We start from the raw sequence: 20,138 nt of genomic DNA on the forward strand, positions 1-20,138 counted from the left end.
AATGTGATTTAGGCTCCTGACAGGGCAGGAAAATGATAAACTCCACCACGCTAACAGGATTGCATGAATATGATTTATGGTAAGGAGCCTCAAAATCTGAAATGCTTTTTTTTTTTTTTTTTTGTTAACTGCCTGCTTAGTGTATTTATGGTCCTGTAAAAGCAAATACATGTATTGTCTTAAATTAAAAATTACAAATGGCTTTACTTTGCATCCCTGCCTAGAGAACAGATCTCATGTTTTGCTTGCTTTAATGATTAAAACTACACTATTAGATTATCATTACAGATCAATACAATTACCATTTTATATTCAGCCTGTGAACCAGATAAAGATGCAATAGACACAAACACTATTACAGCACCAAATTTTGCTATTAGCGAGCTGAAAGCAATAAAAGATAATTCTGAGTGATAACCACCAATTTGCCCACGTAAACTTCAATAACTTTGTCTCCTTCGGGTGGTTTGTGTTATTTTTTTCCACTTCTTCCTGCAGCCAGTAATTGGGAAGGCTGGATGGGTTGCAGTGACCTTTCTCCTTAAACCCGCCTCAACACAAATCCAACCTTTTTACTTCTTCAGCGTGAAAGGCTGGCGTCTGGAATTGAAGCTGGTGGGAAACCCATGACTCCAAACATCTCGCAGCTAAGGGAGAGGACAGTGGGAAACCCTTAAAACCAAACATGAGGGACCTCAGGAAGCCTTGCTCCCTCCTCGCCGGGCTTTTGGGAGCCACTTGGCGGTGTGGCGGAGGGGACGGAGCTCACACACCTGAACCGGCGTGAAGCCGGGGGGCACCAGCCGAGCTCGGGCTGCTCCCTGCTACCCCGGGGGACCCCCTACACCCAGGCCAGCCCGCGGGGGCCGCCCCCAGGGAGCGGGGACGGCTGCCCCTCGCCTCCCAGCCGCCAGCGAAGCGCCGCCACCATGTTGGCTCGGCCGGAGGGGGCCGCGCCGCCGCCATCCCGCGGCGTGGGGGCCGCCCGGCTCCTCCCCGCGGCCTCTGACTCGGGCGGGGAGCCTCGCCCGGAGGCAGCGGCGGGCGAGGCGAGGCCGGTCGAGGAGACGAGAGGCGAGGCGAGGCAGAGGAGGGGCCGGCGGTGCCCGGCGGAGAAGCCCGGCCGTAGGGGCGGGGAGTCTCCTCCTCCCGCCGCCAGGCTCCGGCTCCCCGCACGCACCGGAGCGCCCGGCTCCCTCCTCCTCCTCCTCCTCCCGCTCCTCTTCCCTCCTCCCTTCCCCTCCTCCCCCCCTTCCCTCCCCGGGTCGCCGCGGCTCCGGGAGGAGCGGGGGGGGCCCCGCTTCCTTCCCTCTCCCCCCTCCTTTTCCCACCGGCGCCGCCGAGGACAGGCAGGTGAGGACCCGGCCGCGCTCCGCCGCCCCGTGGGGAGAGGCGGCCGCGATGGCGGCGGCGGTGGCGGCGGTCGCAGCGGAGGCGCTAGGCCCCGGCCGCCCTCCCCCGGCCTCTCCCCGCGCCGCGACCCCTTCCTCCGCCCGAAGTTTCTCGCCAACTTTCCTGCTGGGCCCCGCCGGGGCACCGAGCGGGGAGGCGGCGGGGCTGGGGGGGACCGCACCCGGGGGGGGCGAGGAGGCACGGCCCGGGGCCGGCTGCGGCTCCCCGGGGACCCCCGGGGAGGGCTCGGAGCGGGGCCGCGGTCGCTGTGGGGGGGCCTTGGGGCGAGATCCAGGAAATTGGTTTCCGAAGGGGCTGTGCGCGCCTCGGCTTATTTTATTTTATATATATATATATATATATATATATATGTATGTATATGTTTTTTTTCGTTCGGTGTTCTGGTTTGCGTCCCTCCACCTAGCAGGAACACGACTGCTTGAGATTTCTGAGTCATTAATTTGAATATTCAGTCATAACACTTCATCAAACCTCCTCATGTTCCTTCTTTTTTGTTTCTTTTTTTTTGTTTTTTTTTTTTTTAAAAAAAAGCATTAAAAGCACACATGCCCCCATCCCCGCAGACACCGCGTGCAACTTTTCTTGCTGCAGACCCCCAGGCGTGCCGTGAGTGAAGTTATGTGCGCGTCCCTCCAGGCAAAGGGCTAGCAGCGCGTTGCCTCCCTGCCTTACACCCTGCTACAAATGCACGGGTTCACTGCGTTTGCTTCAGGATGGTCCCTTCCAGATGTCGGATACGTACAGAGGCACGAGCCAGTTTGTGTCAGAAAAAGTAGGATATGAATACGAGCGAACCTCGTGATTGCTAAGAAGGTTTGTTCAGGCCTACCTGCTGAATTTGAGCCCAGGCAGAGGCTGGTTGTTAATTAGAAAATAGCTGTATGAATTTACTTTAACTGGCAGGCTAAGCCAAACCCAGCTTAAAACCTAGAACGTGTTGCCAAGGAAAGTGTATTGTATTTTTCTTAACAATTCGTCAGCAGCTGAATGAAATTTCAGGCAAATTTTGCAAGCAAAATTGACCTTTAGTTGAGGAAATGAGATACAAAAGTTTACTTGTCTCTTTTCTTTTTCGTTTTTGGAAACCAAGACTATAAAGAAGGCTTTCTAATAAAACGGTGTTGTCAGTTACATTTGTAACACTGTACTTCATACACCACAACAACTGTATGTTTCTGCAGGCTTGGTAAGTTTAAGGATTGTTCCTTTCCAGCCAAAAAAAAAAAAAAAAACACAACTCCTATGTGTGTTTCCTATGCATGTTTGTAAATTCAGCTGTAGGGGGGTTTCTACTGAACATGTGTGTAAAGCAGAGACCCTGGGTGTGTTTTGTACTGCCAGGGTCCGAGGGTTAATTTCAGGATGAGGTAGCATTTGTGACATGAACAGAAGGAGAGCAGCACTGGCACTCAAAGGGACTGTGCTGAATTTCAGAAGAAAAAAAAAAAAAACAACCACAATACCAAGTATATAAAACTGTGTCAGTAGTTGGTAACAGTGATTGCCAATAATTGTTTTATTCCACCGGTTTTGTTAGCTTTATTTCCTCAAGAAGTGCAACTCAAGTGCAACTGCAACATCTGTGTGCCTGTCAGTCCCTCTAACAAATCTTCCAGCTGTTAGCCAATTTCAAACAAATTTGGCAGCAGAGGTCTCCCAGGTGGACAATTTGTACGGAATTTACGAAAGTAAGGAAGCCAGGTAGAAAAGAGCTCTTAAGCTGCACACTGCAGAGTTCACATGAGCACTTCATTCGAGCTGGAAATCGACGCAGGAAATTAGGCTTCACCGGTTCTGCTGTTCGCAGAGCTGCCCGTGTAGTTTTTAATAACTTCCTAATTTTTGAACCCCTAGTACTCCTCTTTGAAATCTGGAGAACTTCATTTGGAGTGAGGGTGAGGCCATGGTAGCTGTAATCTGTATTTCGTATTATAAAGAGGGATTTATTTTATTCTGTTTTTTAATATTTACGACCTAACAGTTCTCTGGCTATGAAATAAATGAATGGCACTAAAAGTATATTGGAATAGCCAACTTATTTGAAATAGCTAAAGGAGTGTCACACTTAATAAATCTTTGGTGTGGTGCATAGTGAGTACCAGAATTATTTCTTGAAAAATTGCAGTTTATAATTTAGTTGTTTTTTTTTTTTAACAATATTCTTCTGCACCGGAGGAATATTCTGTGTTTTGAGACCTGTGTACTTCCTGCAATTCCAGAAGATAAGTCAGGACTGTGTTCACGCTGGTAAAAGATTGTCATCATGTGACAGGGATGTGAACGTCTGCGTCGTGGCTCATGTCAGTTCATGTGGCCAAAGTTTACTTTATGAACGCGGTAGCTGCACGGTTTTACTTTCCTATATGCTCTGTATGTGGGCAAAAGCAGCGCGTTTTCAGTAGCTGATTCCTCATGTTCAGACTGATAGTTAAGAGAAATACATTCTTTCATCTTTATTTCCCATTTGGATCAAACTGTTTTGCCTTGTACTTTGATCACAGTTTGAGTACGCTAACTTGATGTTAATTTAGAAATCGGTGTCAGTATTAACACGCAGACTACTTCAAGAGTGCTTGCCTATTCGGCTGTGTCGTATTGGGCAGATATTGTCAGGTAGGACACCTTCCATGCCTATGCAGTCTCCAGTTTCTGAGAAGCCCTTCTGAAAGGTTTCAGCTTCTAGCACTGGAAATCCTCTGTAAGTTGACAGAACAGGTCCAGTATTGAGGAAAAAATGTAGTTTCTAAAACTACTGTTAAAAGTAGGGGCTAATTTTTAGGGTCTCAGAGGAACCACCTTTGACTACGAGAAGATAGCTCATTCTCTGTCTTTATTTCATTTCTCTCCTTGAGAATGCCAGTAGGGTGCTGCTCTCTCGTGCTGGATTTTATGATGTAGTGACCACTATTTCTTGTTAATGATTTTTATTTTGAATACAAACTACAGTTGCCATATGGTAACTTCTTTCAATCGCTGCAGTCCCAGGCTGCATTCAAACCAGTGACTTGGAGCTGTGGGGTTCCAGAGCGTGTTAGCAGTTGCCAGGTTTTGAAGGCAAACGTGAACAAATTCCCATCTGTATGCTGAAGGGAAAAAGTAGTATTGAGAAGATGCTGTCAGCTAACTGCAGGACAAGTTTAATTTTAGTCTTTCAGAGGTCATTCTTACTGCCAGTTCCACCTATGGGAATAGGATTTATTCTTAATGGTGCCAGTGCATCAAAGCAGCAATCAGCACCAAGGCAAGTTGGTGAAGCGAGTGGGACTGCACCCTTAGGTAACGTTAACACACACGGCTGGTTGAGGGATCGGAGATCAAGATGATAGTAATGGTAGAGAGAGAAGTAAAGTAAGAAGTTATTAGTTGTGCACAAGTTTTATTCTCTTTATATTTAAATAGATATTCTTTAAAAACGTGACTGGCAGTGGGATTAAAGCCACCAAGCATCCCTTTCTGTTGTCCCTTCAGGTAGGTGCCTGCGTGGAGTGCTGGGTCTTGCACTGGGTCTCATGCTCTGTCCCAAAAATTAGTAAGTGAAAGCTGCACTCTGCTGCAAAGAGTCCCTGGGCTAAGGGTCTCCTCTGGGGACTGCCTGCTGTAGGCTTTTGTCCGACCCCACAGCTGAGCGGGATGCAGCAGAAGGGATTGTCAGCAAGCGCATCTTTAGCCATGCTGACTGTTATCGCTGAGTTTGGGGTTTTGTTTCGATTTTTCTTGACTGTAGACTTGCGTAATGTTACAGGATATGGCTGGAGAGTGCCAAGGAAGTAGTGACCACCAAAACCTCAGGCAGGCATTACATGGTTTTCAACTTTTTGAGTACTCTGAGAGGCCACATATGGAGTTAGATGACCTTTTTTTGGCTAGGCTAGCTCTGTTTTATCTTTGTATTTTTGGAAGGCAAATGTTATCGTAATAGCATTATATAAGATAGATATAATCAATACAGATACTTAAATCTCAAGCGTTTATGTAAGTTGTGAATTCTGTTGGTGCTACTGAGCTTCAAATAGCTTGTCTTTCAAATCAGTACTTCAGGAGGAAGCAAAACTTCTGTGGTTTAAGATACATGCTTCTGTGGTTTTCTTCACACCAGAAGTCTAGAGACCTCTGAGAAAAAATAAATGATTCTTCAGAAGCTTAGAGCCACCCTTTCTGTTCGGATTTTAGAATGAGGCTTACAGAAGTGAGTATCTTCATTTACTTACATTGCTGGTGAGCTGAGTAAACACGGTCACAGGAGTTAATCTTTGTAGATCTCTAACTTGTTTTTGGGGAAACTTTGGCACGTTTGGTGGTGTTAATCTGATATTTCAAGTTAGTCTTCGTATCGGGGGGCTTTGGTTCACTGGGGTTAACTTCCTTCCTTTCCACATGCCCAAAGCACCTTCTAACCTTATAAAAATGAGACAGTAGAAGTGTTTTATCCACAGTGTGAATAACAGAGCATAAATGCAGTCAGGTCTCAGGTATGCTTACCAGGATCGATGGCCCCGTAGCAAAAGAGCAGTAGGAGCAGAGGACAGCATTCATGTCTGTCTGTGCTCAGCTCGAAATGTTTGTCCACAGTTCAGGAAGACCTTCTAATGCTTCTACTCCATGCTTGGAAAGTTCAGCTTCAGGAAGAAAAATGCAGTTATCTGGGCTAAAGGTTCTGAAATTTTCAACCATACTTAATGCCCTCACAACTGTAATAAAAGATAGTGCTTAAGTGAGGTGTTTAAAGAGTAATTAGAGTGTACCGTGAATCCCTTGTGTATTGCAGTTGTGTAGCGTGGTAACTGCTTTTGGCAGTCAGCCAGGAGAAGACGACATAAGACAAATTAATGCTGAACAATCCCATGCTAATAAGTTATTTTTAAGTGCGGTTAGACAACAAAATTAGTATTTATGCTTAAAATTTGATGAAGGAAAAAATAGGTCCGAGTTGTGTTGTACTTTCTTGCTTTTCAAGAACATTTTATTGGAAGCTAAAATCACTACACTTGTAATTAATTAAAAAACAAAACAAAACCCTCCCAAGTGCTTATGTATATACTTTGCTCTACTCTTCTCCACTCTTCATGCTTCTGGTTGTCTTCACCAGCCTGGCTTGTTCAACACAATTACTCTGTTTTGCCAGTGACAGTACCACAAAGTCCAGAAACCGTCCTTGGCACGGGCTTTCCTGGTTCTTATGCTCCTGAACACCCTGAAGATACGGCACTTGCCATCCCAGGCAGTAGGTGCTAGTGGTAGGCTTCTGATCCGATTAACTTCTGATCCGATTCAGGGAGAGATTTGGGTTAGATGGACTGCTGGTGAGATGTTCTTTCAGTGGGTTTGACTGAATAATGTGTGTGCATCAGAGAGGAGACACAGTTAAGGTTTTGGTCAAAGCATGCTCCACTGAAAAATGAATACAGAATTAATATATAGGCAATTTTCTAGTTTTCAAATCTACATTTGCCTGTTAATGCTTTTTCCTACCGATTGGCAGAAAAATGTTAGTTTCAAGGAGCTATTATGTGGTCAAGAAAGGAAATCCAAATATAATAACAAAAGTTCTGTACTTTACTGTAAACTTCTTAAAATCAGCAAGTTTAGTAGTACATTTTCCTTTTTTAAAAAAATTTCTTTGATTCTGATATTATTTTTCTGAATGTCTGCAGTTTGAGATTAAAACCTTATCTTAGTACTTTCCAAACTGAGGTCTTCAGAAGCGTATTCACAGGCAAAATTTTTGGTGTTTCAGAAAAAAATTAACGAAGTTATCCTGTGAGAAACTGAAAATTAAGGGCCATGTGTATGTCTGAAATATGTTTGGAGTGAGTGGTCTCCAAACACAGTTTAAAAATGTTATATAAATCTGTTTTATGTGATTTTAAAATGAAAAATTTCCACGGAACCTAGTAGCAAACTTCACATTTTAAAGACGTGGCTTTTATGTTCGTGTAAGGACTAAGCAAAGGTGAGATGGAATGGGAGGAAGGCATATGGTGGTAGACGTGAATGTTTTGTGTCCCTTTTCCCATAATGTTTGGAGCTGAAAACAAAACGTGCAGGCAGAATGTTTTACTTCTGATTTTTTTTTAATGATTTAGTATTTTAGATTAGCTCTGATTTCAGTAATTCAGTCGAAGTAGTCCATGTTTCCATGTAGGTGCAAACTCATTTGGTGCTACTATGAGGCTGCACGCCTTACGTACCACTGGGTAATTTCCCTTAGTAGAAAGTCTTGCAATAGGCGACAAGTGAACCTGAAAGCACAGATTATTATGTTTCCTAATGCAAATTTATGTAAGGCTTAGGTAACATCCCTGGGGCAAAGGCCTTTCTCTGCTTTGAGTGATGGCCAGCCCAGGTGAGTTGTGCGTCACTGTTGTAAGAAGGCTGTTCCTACTGCATGGGCGTTGAAAACCTGGGTTTGTCTGGTTTTGTTTTTTTTTTTTTTTATCTTAAGTTGTAACAGTGTTTTTCCTCTTTGATGCTCATATTCAGTACATAAAGCCTCCTGAAAGGACAGCTGTCATGAATCAGACCAAAAGTCTAGACCAAATATCTCTTTATTAAGAGATTATTTAGAGATATTAAGAGTTTATCCTGAACTCAGAAATAATGAAGTCTCCAGTAAAAGTTTTTGGAACATCACTTACGGGGAAGATTTCAGAGTAGGTTTGTTCAGCTACAGGTGGTGGTTCTGATTCTGCCTGTTCTATATGAAAAGTATTCAGGTTTTCTTCCAGCTGTAGTATCTCAAAATGTACACGTGCTTTCTAGTTTCTGAGGCACTTGATATTTGGGATTTTTGCCAAAGTATGTTTTCTGTTGGTTTTTTTTGTGCGTGTCTGTGTCTGTGTTCCTCCCCCTCCCCCAAGTTCTAGGTAGAAGGTACGTTAATAGAATGACAACCTCCTGAAATCAAAGGGAGGGGTTTAACTGATCTTTGAAGATTGGTTTAAAGGGTTATTAAAAGTTATAATAGTACAGTCCAGATCTCATCTGTACCTAACTGGAAAGCATGCTGTGGAGAGAGAGGGGGTATACTATTCTCACCATGGACACCCATATTTAATTCCTTTTTCATTGTAAAGTTAAATACTCTAATCAGGAATGTGTATAGTAAAATACTATTCCTTTTGAAAATAAGTACTTGTGAAACAAAGAGAATTGTAGGGAAAAACAAGATAATTCCTGAGCTACAGCTAGTCAGTGGAAATTGTCCTGAATAAAATTGCTTTTCTCACCAGCTATACTTTTTCAAGCCTGAAAAGTAAGTAGGTATTGTATTAATATTCTTTGAAGGTTAGAAAAAAAGGTTATGTTGGTTTTTTTTGGTGTTTTATGTTTTTGGTTTTGGCTTTGTTTTTTTTGCATTCTGGGGTTTTCAAATGAGCAAGCAAAATTCAAGGACAAAACTCTCAACTCCTGAAATAACACAAAAATTAAGCAGTGACTTGTACGTGGTGTTAGAGGCTAAAATGCAATAGTAATATGACTATAATTTTCTTTTTTTTTTTTAACTTTTAAGTACAGCTTTGTACTTGAAGTACAGTTCTACACTTAAAACGCAATTCATAAATCATAGTGACTGAGGTCGCTCTTATCACTTTAAAAATAGCTTGCTGAATAATTATATATATTATATAATTTGCTAAAGATATCAATCTCCTTTTTCATTTTAGGAAATACTTCATACACTGTAAAAACCTGTAGAACTGATTGATTCAGGTTATCACGATACACGAAAAAAGGCACAAGTGATAGTTTAGAGATGGAAACCATATTGCTCTGAAAATAAAATTGGTTTGTTCATACAAAGTAGGTATATTTAAGTATTCTTGAATTAATTTGCATTGGTTATTAAATGTAGGACTTTTTTATTAACTTTTTTTTTTCCACCTTTAGCTTAAGTCTGATATACCATCCAAATACTATTTACATTTGGTGTGTACATGGTAAAACCATGGCCAAGTTAATACAGGGTGATTTGTAAAGTGACTTAAGTTAACAAGCACGACACCTTGATTTTATATGGTATTTTAAATGAATATTTTAACCTGGTTTTGCACTTGTACTTCTTAGCTCTTTTCCCAGTCAAAGAGACTGAGTATTCCTGGTCAATAAAATAAGTTGACTATAACTGTATACTAGGGTTTGTGCTAATCTTGCTAGGTTTTTTGCCAGCGACATGGATTTTCCAATTGTACTGTTTAATAATAAAAAGTCTTAATAACTCTTTTAAGTTACATGTATAATTGTTAAACAATGAAAGCGAAATTTATTTGCGAGATAGTTTTTTCTTCCCATTTTGTGTTCAGTGGCATTTGAATGGGAGCTGTGATTGAAATTCATATAAATAACCAGTGTTATATATTAAGGTGTAAGTTGTTAACATGTTGACTTTTAGATGAGGTTTTAGAAGGTGATAATTTAAATGGAAAGCCCATTTTGTTTTAAATCTGATGGGTATATTTACAAAAGGGAATGTTAGCTTCAATTTGTTAATTGGTTTTGGTTACCAAAAGCTCTGAAATGTTAGAATGAATGGATCTGTACTTGTAAGTTTTAGTTTTCTTTGAAGACATGAACAGCAATCTGGCCTCTTCTGATCATATTTTGCCTGAATGTTTCACAGATCGTAGTGAACTGATATTTATATAATATTAATTTGGATGGAAATCCTCCATACTTGTAAGAGAAGCTGGTGGTTAAGGTACATCACCTTGAATCAGAATTTGAACGCTGGTTACGAGTGAGCTCTGCCTGATTTGAATTGGTTTAAAATTTTGTTAGCTAGCATAATTTGAATACAATTGGACTTAATATAGGTTATCCTAACAGTAAATTTAGGTCTTACTATAAATAGATGTTGTAATTAAATACTTATTTCTCAACCTTAAATATTAAAAAATGCAACCGGACAGGTAACTTTCCATTATAACATGGCTTGTGCCCAGCTAGCATATGACTCTGTTTGCCTGTGCAGATCTGTTATATTTTCCTTTTGTTCTTGCAAGAATACTCAGAAGTTAATGTTACTTACTGCGTTAGATGTCATATAGTATACGCAGGTAACCAGATAATTTAGATGTCTGAATCAATTCATATTCAGGCTGACAAAGGAACCTGCCAAAACTTTGGAGCCAGCAGAGTAATCGCAGCGTGAGAGATTCTTGAGGAAACCCCAATGTGCTGGTGGGCAATTGGGAAGTGTGTAAGTGTTGTTGCTGCATGACTTGTACAGCTTGGAAACCCTGCAATTGACCTGTTGCTTCTGTTGACCTATTTCCTAGACTTGGACTTTTCCCCGCCTCTCGGTTCCTGTGAAACTGAAAAGACAAAGCAGGATTCATTAAATGATGCAGCTCTACAGCCAGAAAATTGGAATGGGGTTATTATTATTATTTTTAAAACCTTGCCATATTAAACAACTTTTCACATGCTTTAAACTGAAGTGGAAATCAGACTTTTTTCCATTTTTGAATTGTTCATTTTGTCAAATCAATTGTATGATTTTTTTTCAACTAATTAGGAAGTGGAAAAACCTGAATCTGTTCTTATTCACGGATATTTTAGTTTTGCTGTTCTAGGACCTGATCCTTTTTCACGTTGAAGTTAAGTGCAAAATTCCTCTTGACTTCAGGGAGAGTTGGTTTAGCTTTACATAAAAGGACCAAATTGTCCGCTGGGATAAGTGGAGGCAACTGTATTGAAGTAGGCTTCACTGGAGTATAAAATGAAGACAAAGAAGTGTGGCCTGCCTTTACAGGAGTGAAATTGGATCTGCTGTCTCAAACAGCTAGGCTCATTTAGCAGTGAATCAAAGAAGTTTTTTTCCTTTTTCCAGTTAGATAGAATCGGTTGTTCTGATTCACTGCACTGAGCAATTTCAGATGTCACTTACTTTTGACTGGAGATATTTTACAGTATCAGTCTTTTAGCACCGGAAAGCCGCAACCTGTTTATGAACTCTTGTGCGTGTGTGATGTAAGAAATACGAGGAGAAAACACAAACACTTTCTGAACTGTTAGCAAATTTTCAAGCCATTCACCTTCTCAGTTGCTTAAAGGGCTCTATATGCCATTTAAATTTGATATGATTTGTATTACTAGTTATGTGGGGTTTGGGGGGCTTCTGTATTTTCACCTGCTTCACGTAGCCTCAGCATCAGGGCAGGTCTTCTGAGGGGCTTTCCGTGGTCTTGCTGAGGTGGGAGGGAGATTCACTTACACCAGAAGCTGGGCTGGATGTCAGCCTCTGTGTTTACCAGGGGTATGCAGAGTAATTTCACTGACTTCCACAACAGACAATAGAGTCTTTGGCATCTCTTTTGTGCTTTACGCAGTGGTGTTGTCTGTGTTGTGTACGCAAACAAGGGAGAGAATTTGCAGAATGAACTGAAATACAGCGATTACTCATGTACTATTGTGTAATACTTCATGTAAAGTGTATCGTGTTTCAATTTTGCTTATCAAGTCTTTCTTTCAGTGCTTCTAGTATCTGTTGGGATCGCAAATTAATTCGAGTCTCTGCAACTATTTTGACCTAAGCAATGGATGGCTTTCTTTTATTGCCTCTTTGAAGCTCCACAAAGGGAAGAAAGGCTGGCACATTGTAATCCCCTTAGAATAATCGTAGAATGAGTGCGTAAATGCTGTTCAGCATTCCTTTATTAATGTTTCACAAGCAAAATGAAATCCCATCAGGGGGAAGAATGCAGATCCACAGCGTTCTAAGCTGTTTAAGCTTTCGCAGCTCTGCAAAAATAAAAATTCCCCAAATCCTGACTGCTGCTGCAATATTTTGCTGGGGTGGGGTTAAGCAGTAAACTAACATTCACTGTCATACTTGAGATGCTAAGTTTACAGAGCAAAACCTAAAAAGGGCTTTAAGATTAGCCGTAGTTAGGAAGGTTATTGAAGCACGGGCTTCTTCCCGGAAACATCCTGTACTTTTGTTGTCTTCAGCGAGCTTCATCTATTCAGCGTCCTAACTGCTTTTCTGGTTTTTAGAAACCCTTGCTGCAACTTCTTTGTGACTAAAGCACATTGTCAATCAGCCCAAGCCTCCCCAAGCCAGCCAACTGTCCCCTTAATGCAGCGATTCAATGGAATGAATAGAGCTCATACTTTAAGGAGACAATTGGCTACCAGAGCGAGTGCCAAGTTGATTTAACTTTGCACAAGTGTGAAAGAGTTTTAAATGGATGCTGTCAACTAGTGTTGGCCCAAGGTTTCAGCTGCCTGAAAATTGTTATAATCTCATTGGGAGTATGTCCAAATTTGTTTAAAATATTTTAGTCAACCACTTCACTGCAGCGGGTATGAATATCCTAGGAACTATTGTTAGACGATCATCCTTGGTCTATCAAAACCATGGTAGACGTGCCCTGGCCAAATGTACAACATAGCTTTTATAATGGGCTCCTTTTTTTTGGCAGTACATCACTAAATTGGTGAAAGAATACAGGATTCGTGTTGTAATCTGCTCTTCCACTGCAGTGTAATGCCACAGCTTGTGTTTGAAGCACTTAGTCGGATGCATAATACGGTACAAAACCACATCTGCAGCCTGCCATCCCTGTAAGGCTTGCAGAGCTGGGCCACCAGTTAGCCACACAGCTCCTGGCTTATCTAGTACCTGGAAATGTCTAGAGCTGTCTGGGATTTGGGAATACTGCGTCATTTCTTTGCGGGCCAAAGTTTTTTGATGAATTTGTACTGGGTTTGAAAGGATGCTCACGTTCTGGATACACGTACTGGGCAGTACCAAACCTGCCCTTCGTTGGAGTGATGGTGTAAGCACAAGGCACCTTCTTAGCACAGTTTGTGGTCTGATAATTGTCTTCACTGCACCCTGAAGGGAAGACAGAAGGTGAAAAAAGTTGTGGAAAAAAACATGGAGAAGATGAACCCTAAGATTCCTAATGTCTCTGTTGCTGGGAGGCCTGGGAATCTGTGAAGGGGAGCTACTTCTGTCAAGAGCATGACAAAATACAGGAATAAAACTAGATCTGCAGAAAGGATGTTTTTAACAAAATGCTTAATTTAAATTTCTCCTAATTTAAATGTCTCCTCTAAAGGAGAGAAAAGGTCTTGTAGGCATGATTGTCATACAGTGTGCCTGGTAAACTCTTTTCCCAACGTTAAGTAACGAGTGTGTTTGGGGGGGGTGGGGGTGTTTTCCTAGCTTCTCTGAGATCATTTGGCCATTACAGCTGCAACAGCATTTCTATCGGTTTAGATACATTTGCCAGAGAAAAAAGAAGCATTGTTGTTTCAGTGCCTAGCTGGACTAAGCAGTTTTTTAAGGAGCGGCGTGAGATTGTCGGTTGTTTTAAGGACATCCCAGCTATTAGATGTACAACTACTGTTGAGTGTATGTACTTGTATTGATGTGAAAAATATTTAGTTTGGAAAAGATGAAGAACGGGAGCTGGAATAATTTCCAAGTATGACGGGCTGGAAGGTGGTTAGGAGCTGTCAGCATAGCGTGGTTTTATGAAGGGGAAATCATGCTGAGGGGGGCTAGAAACTGGCCAAGCTGCTGGGCGTGGAGGGTTGTGAGCAGTGGCGAGATGTCCAGCTGCGGTCCGGTCACTAGTGGCATACTCCAGGGCTCAGTAACAGGGCCAGTACTGTTCACCACCTTCACCGCCGTCCTGGGTGATCAGACAGGTGTGTCCTCAGCACATCTGCAGAGAGTACGAAACTGGGATGAGCGGTTCATAGACCAAAGGGCTGTGCTGACATCCAGAGGGACATTGACAGGCTGGAGACCTGGGCAGAGAGGAACCTCCTGCAGTTCAACAAGGGGAAGTGCAGGGTCCTAGACCTGGGGAAAAACAGCCCCAGGCACCAGGACACCCTGGGACCACCCTGGGAAGCAGCTCTGCAGAACGGGACCTGGGGGTCCTGGTGGACACCAAGTCGAACATGAGCCAGCAGTGTGCCCTTGCAATAAGGAAGGCCAGTGGTAACCTGGGCTGCATTAGGCAGAGCATTGCCAGCAGGAGGGAGGTGGTGATCCTTCCCCTCTGCTCAGCCCTGGTGAGGCCACCCCTGGAGTGCTGGGTCCAGTGCTGGGCTCCCCAGTACAAGAGGGACGTGGCCACGCTGGATAGAGACCAACATAGGTCTACAGAGATGATGAGGGGATTGGAGTGTCTGACATACGAAGACAGGCTGGGATTGCTGCCAGCTGGAGAAGAGAAGGTTGAGGAGTATCTCGTGCGTATGAATACCTCACAGGGTGAGTAAAGAGAACAGATCTAGACTCTTCTCAGTAGTGTCCAGAGACAGGACAAGAGGCAGTGGGTGCAAATCGTAATAGGGGAAATTCCATACAGACATAATAGAAAAAAAAATTGTAGGGATGATTGAACACTGGACAGGTGGTCCAGAAAGGTTGTGTCATCTCCATCCTTGCTCGTAACTTTAAACCTAACTGGATACAGCCATTACCAACTTGCTGTGGTGGACATGGCTTTGAGCAGCAGAGGTGGAGTAGACAACCTGCAGATGTCCTTTCCAACTTTACCTGTTCAGGGTAGTTTTTATGTAAGGAGTAAAAGCGACACAGAAATAAGTGTCATAATTGAATTTTAACAAAACACGGGTGTTTAAAGGCAGAATATTTTTGTTTGTTTGTTTTGCCAGCCAACTTTTTTTTTTTCCTGACATCTTGGGGAGAGGTGAAATAACTGTTTGCAAGTGCATTGTTCTCTTGGGTTTCTTTGCTTTCTGCTAGTAATATAAAGTCTGTGTATGGCCTCATTGTCTGTCGTGCCTCCCTCCTCTCCATGGAAGGAGTGAAGAGGAGTTGGGATTAATTTCTCTGCTGCCTGGAAGGCTGAGCAGCACTAGAGGCTTTTAAGTCGAAGAAATGTTTTCATCTTGTGTTTGGAAAGGTGGTTTTTCAACATCTGTGATCGAATCATCTTTTTTTGTTGTTGTTCCTTAATGCTGTAAAAACTTAGGATGTGAACTCTATACTTGCTCCAATGTTGTCTTTACTAATGGTGATGAGGTGTTTTTTTTTGTTTTTCCTCCATACGTTTGACTAAACACCCTGAATTGTCGAATCCGTACTGTCGTTGTGTTGGTGTTAGAACTACAAACTTGACTTAAACTAATACAAAATATAGATAAGAATCTGAAAGTGTTGCATGTGGATTTATATACACTGTTATATTAGAAATACGGTCACAAGGAAACCTGTCACAGGCAGGCGTATATGAAACTTTTGAGCTTACATCAGAAAAAGGCACCTGATGAGTTCAGTGAGATGGGACTCATTTTCAGCTCTGTCTTAGGACTTGTGAGTAGAAAATGACAGCACCATCCTGAAGAAAAATTGGGTGAACTTCAACTTGAAATTTAGAGAGCGTTTAGCAACCTTGTAAAATGAAGCTGCAATTTCAAACCATTGGTAAGGATAAAAATACTTGCGTATGTTAAAAATTGGCTTGGTGTAGTCCTTCTCTCAAGTTGCCTGGTTGTTGGTTATAATTTCTGTAGAAGTTCTCAATTCCTGTCTTCAAGCAAGATCTTAAAAGTTATACTTCCCTTTGAACAGTATCTTATTTATAAATGAATAACTGTGTTTTTGCACATTTGTTTGTGTCTTCTGGTGATTAGGACCACTCTTAAATAGTTGACTAGCTCCTGCTGCACAGCAGTGCATATTTATGGAACTATAATTTACAGACTGGAAAGATAACAGAGTTCTTTTGATGCAACTAAATCTTTGTAGTATTACTGTTAAAGTAAATCTTTATCATGTACTGATCTCCCCAAGAATACTGTTTAAACTGTCTAAGGAAAATAAAAACATACACATCTCTTTCTAGAGGCTTGCATTTATGCTTACACCTATAAGTCTAGCTTTCCAAACGGTAAGCAAGCAAACGAACATTGTACTTACTGTATGCAGTAAACAACAAAGACACCATCTAGTTAAGATACAAATTCGTTTATGGATGATTTGTTATGGCTTAACCAGTATGTAACACTGATTTTTTTATTATTATTATCTTTTGAAAGGGTTCAGGAGAGATCTGAGGATCAGTAAGCTTGACACCTGTGCCAAGTAAATCAGTAAAAATAATAATGGAAGACAACATGGACAAACATGATGTGGTGAGGAAGAGTAAGGAGCCTGCTATGAAGGGATGTCATGTTTTGCAGACTCAGTGGAGCTTTTTGAAGCTGTCAGCAAGCACATGAATGAGTGAAATCTGACAGAAATAGTTCATTTGGATTTCCAACAGTCATATGACAGGAGCCCCCACCAAAAACCTGTGAAGAAACTAAGCAGCCATTGGATATGGAGAAAGGACTTCATGTGGCTAAACTGATGACTAAAATAAAAGACATAGAGGGTTGGAGTAAATAGAGTAGAGAGGAGTCCTGGGTAATAATTCTCCATGGTTTTGTTCATGAGAATGTTCATGATGGATATGGGAAAAAGGTGAGCTCTCAGAGTTGACTGACAGGTAGTAGGCACAAATACAGACCATAACGCCACGTAAGGACTTGATAATGCTCAGCAAGTGGACATTAAAACAGCAGAAGTTGTTTCCAATCAATAGCTTAATGTGGTGCATTCTGGAGGAGTAGGGGAGCAAGCTTACCTTCACATCTAAAAAGGTGGGGTTAAAGCTGACTGTTGCCCCTCAGCATTGATGTCAAAAACAGCCAAAGGTTAGAAATGTTTAGAAAATAAAGAGAGACTAGTAATTATACTGTTTTGTTGTTTTTTTTAAAGTCGTGAATTATTTTATTTAGTTCTGCCCCACTCACCTCTACTACTTCTTAAGACAATTAGAAATAAAAATCAAACAGTTTCAGAACATAATTGAAGTGTTATGGAAGAGCAAATATGAAAGTAATAGGAAAAAAAATGTGTAAGAGGAACAACGTGAATTCTTTTGGGTAGAAGCAACGACTGAAAAATGGTGTGGTAGAGTTCTGTAAAGTGATCAGTAGCAAAGGGGACATAAATAGGGAGTGTTTGTTCACTGTCTTTTTTTAGCACACACACACCAAGAGGTATCTAATGAAACTAGCAGCTGATGAATTGAAAACAGACAAAAGGAGGTGATTCTTGACAGAACGTGTAATTAAGCTATAGAATTTCTTGCCTCGGGAATTTAAGGAGGCTAAACATTTCCCCTCGGTGCTGATGTCAACGTGGAGGAAAAATCATCAGTCGCAAATACCTGCTTGTTCAGGAAACCCTACTTCTGCAAACTGTTGGAGGATGTTGGAGGCTCCTCAACTAAGGAGTATTCTGGGGAAGTATTGCTGTATATTTATCATGTTCTTCCATGCCTCTCAAGGTATCTAGTATCGGGTACTGTTAGTGAGAGGGTATTTGAATGGACCTTTTGATCTTGTCAGTACAGCCATTCCTTTGTTGTAAAGCTTTTTTTTTTTTCTCCCCTGATTTCTCTGACTCGTTTTCCAGAATCCTTACTACCAGTAGCACTCAAACTTTGGGCCATAACGAGACACTAACCTATGTAGGAGGTGGTTTAGGTCCATAGGCTACATATTCTCTGTGTGACCTTGTATTTTCCGCCAAAATACACAGTCTCCACGAAGCCAGGGTCATGTTCAGGGCAGGGAGAAGACTGCTGGCATATGTCAGACAGTGGATTAATTTCGTATGACTTTGTCCTGTTACTGTTGCCTAGTATTTTTTAGGTTATTTAACGGATGCCCTTCCAGTCACATTTATCTCATGCTCCATGCACAACAGAGGCCCTTTGGGGAAAGAGGTATTTTGGGAGAGAGGCATTTTTGAGTGGGTGCTGATAAAACAAATGCACGGCCTGGACTGTCTGTAGGCTGGTTATTCCTGCTTTCCCTTCAGACTCCTTTGCAGTGATTTTGTCTTGCCCTGCCCTCCCACAGGCATACTCAGCACCCTGTATCTCCGTGTCGTATGTGACCAGTTTACTGATGAAAAATGTAGTTCTTTGTTTCTGCAGTGACTAGAGAGAGCTCTCTACTTGTAAGTGGAGGAGTAATATAAAGAAGACATACTTTGTGCTGGATAGAAGTACTGCATTTGAGCAGATTCATGCTATTTGAAAAAAAAGAAACTGCTATTTAATATAGCTGCTCTCTTCTTAATGTGGCGGCTGCACAACTCATGATTTTTTACTCTTTGGTTCAATCTTAATTGATAATTTTGATTTAATAATGTACCTTAGCATGGCAGTGGTTTTGAATCCCAGGTCCCTATTTTCCTTAGAAACAGTGCAGGCTGAGTTTAGGCAATTAATAATCTTAGCATTTTCATCTAGTTCTGTATAATTTTATAAAGCTTACTGTATGTGGTTGCATTATGTTAAAATAAATAATTCATATTCATCAGGTGTTACAATTTGTACTAAGATGTCAGATGTCTGGGGTTTATATTTGAAAGATGTGCTTGTTTTTATACGAAGAGTGCTCTAACCATAGTGTGAGGGGAAAATAGTAGTGGGTGCTAACGTTTACACCTAACTTAAGCTAATTCCAGATGCTAATTTAGGGCATTGCTGCTTCTCACCTTCTTGAAAGAAAAGTTTCCCAGCCTAATTCTTTGACTCAGTAATAGATGGCACCATTAAGCATGCTGTGCAACGTGAACTTCAGCATTAGCTATCAGGAGGCAGGTTGGTGAACACCAGCTTCAGCTGCCTGTGTGTGAGCTGGTTCTGTAGGCTCCCTTTATAGTCAGTGGAGAGAAATAAGCACTTCCACTGCATGATTCATCTCGTCCTGAGCGAGATCTCTAAATTTGGAAGATGAATTCCACCTGAAGTCCATTGCTGAGTATAAATGTCATTTGTTTAAGCTAGGGAGTTTTTCAAAAGGACAAGCTTTGACTGGCACAGCAATTGAGTAGAAGTCCTTTGTTTTCTCCCATGAGTTGGTTTCCAGAGGTTTAAAATCAGTGCTCTGTATCCTGTTTTGTGTCTTGTGTTTTCTGAAGCTGCTCTGCTTTTATGGCACATTTGAAAGTTGACAATTAGGGTATATTCACGTAGCCTTGTGGAGTTAGATGCTTAAAATTAGCCAAGCTGTTGTGTTGCCAGCTGGTTTTATTTTATTTTATTTTTAAGTGGCATAATGAGAAGAGCAGGGCGTATAATACAATTTTCTTTATGCTCTGAACTTTGTTAAATGTTAGAGAAAAAAATCAACAAAGCCAAACAAAAAAACAAACACAAAAACCTCTTCAGGTGTCTCTGTTGGTTACACAGGAAGCCCACGTACAGGCGATCGAGCCTTCAGATTTTCCAGACTGAAAGACAGGCATGCAGATACCTTCCTTAATTTTTGTTTCGATTTCTCTGAAGTTGACGCTTGGAATAGCTCATATCACCCCCCCTTTTTTTTTTTTAAAGAACTTTTAATGCTGTGCCGTGCTCATGCACTCCATCATGCTTGAATACTCTCAGTCCCCTGCCTGCCCCCTCCCCTAAACTTTATTTTTCCTTGTTTATAGGTCTTACTTCCTTTCAGGGGAAATCTTTTGTTGTTTTCTTTTTATTTCCTTTGGGGAATTCTGCTTTTTATGTCATCATTTGTGGCAACTTCATCTTCTTCATCATACTAATCAAGTCCTGCTACCAGACTCTATCCTTATATTGGGGGGGGGGGGATTGTACTGTACACTTCTACTTTTCTGTCCTATTCATTATATTTATGTTCAGCTACACATCAAAAGCAGTCAGAGTTTTGTC

General features: G+C 41.6%; 1 protein-coding gene across 1 annotated transcript in view; it reads left to right on the forward strand.

Moving 5' to 3' along the window:
- Window positions 1–1,043: 1,043 nt before the first annotated feature.
- The window catches only part of YES1 (YES proto-oncogene 1, Src family tyrosine kinase), a 53,488-nt gene continuing 34,393 nt past the window's right edge, over window positions 1,044–20,138 (forward strand). The window contains exon 1 of the mRNA XM_040550168.1: window positions 1,044–1,353. The gene's annotated coding sequence lies outside the window, so the exon portion shown is untranslated. The remainder of the gene's footprint in view (window positions 1,354–20,138) is intronic.

The sequence above is a fragment of the Cygnus olor genome, chromosome 2 (assembly GCF_009769625.2).
Source record: "Cygnus olor isolate bCygOlo1 chromosome 2, bCygOlo1.pri.v2, whole genome shotgun sequence".
In the NCBI taxonomy this organism is placed as follows: domain Eukaryota; kingdom Metazoa; phylum Chordata; class Aves; order Anseriformes; family Anatidae; genus Cygnus; species Cygnus olor.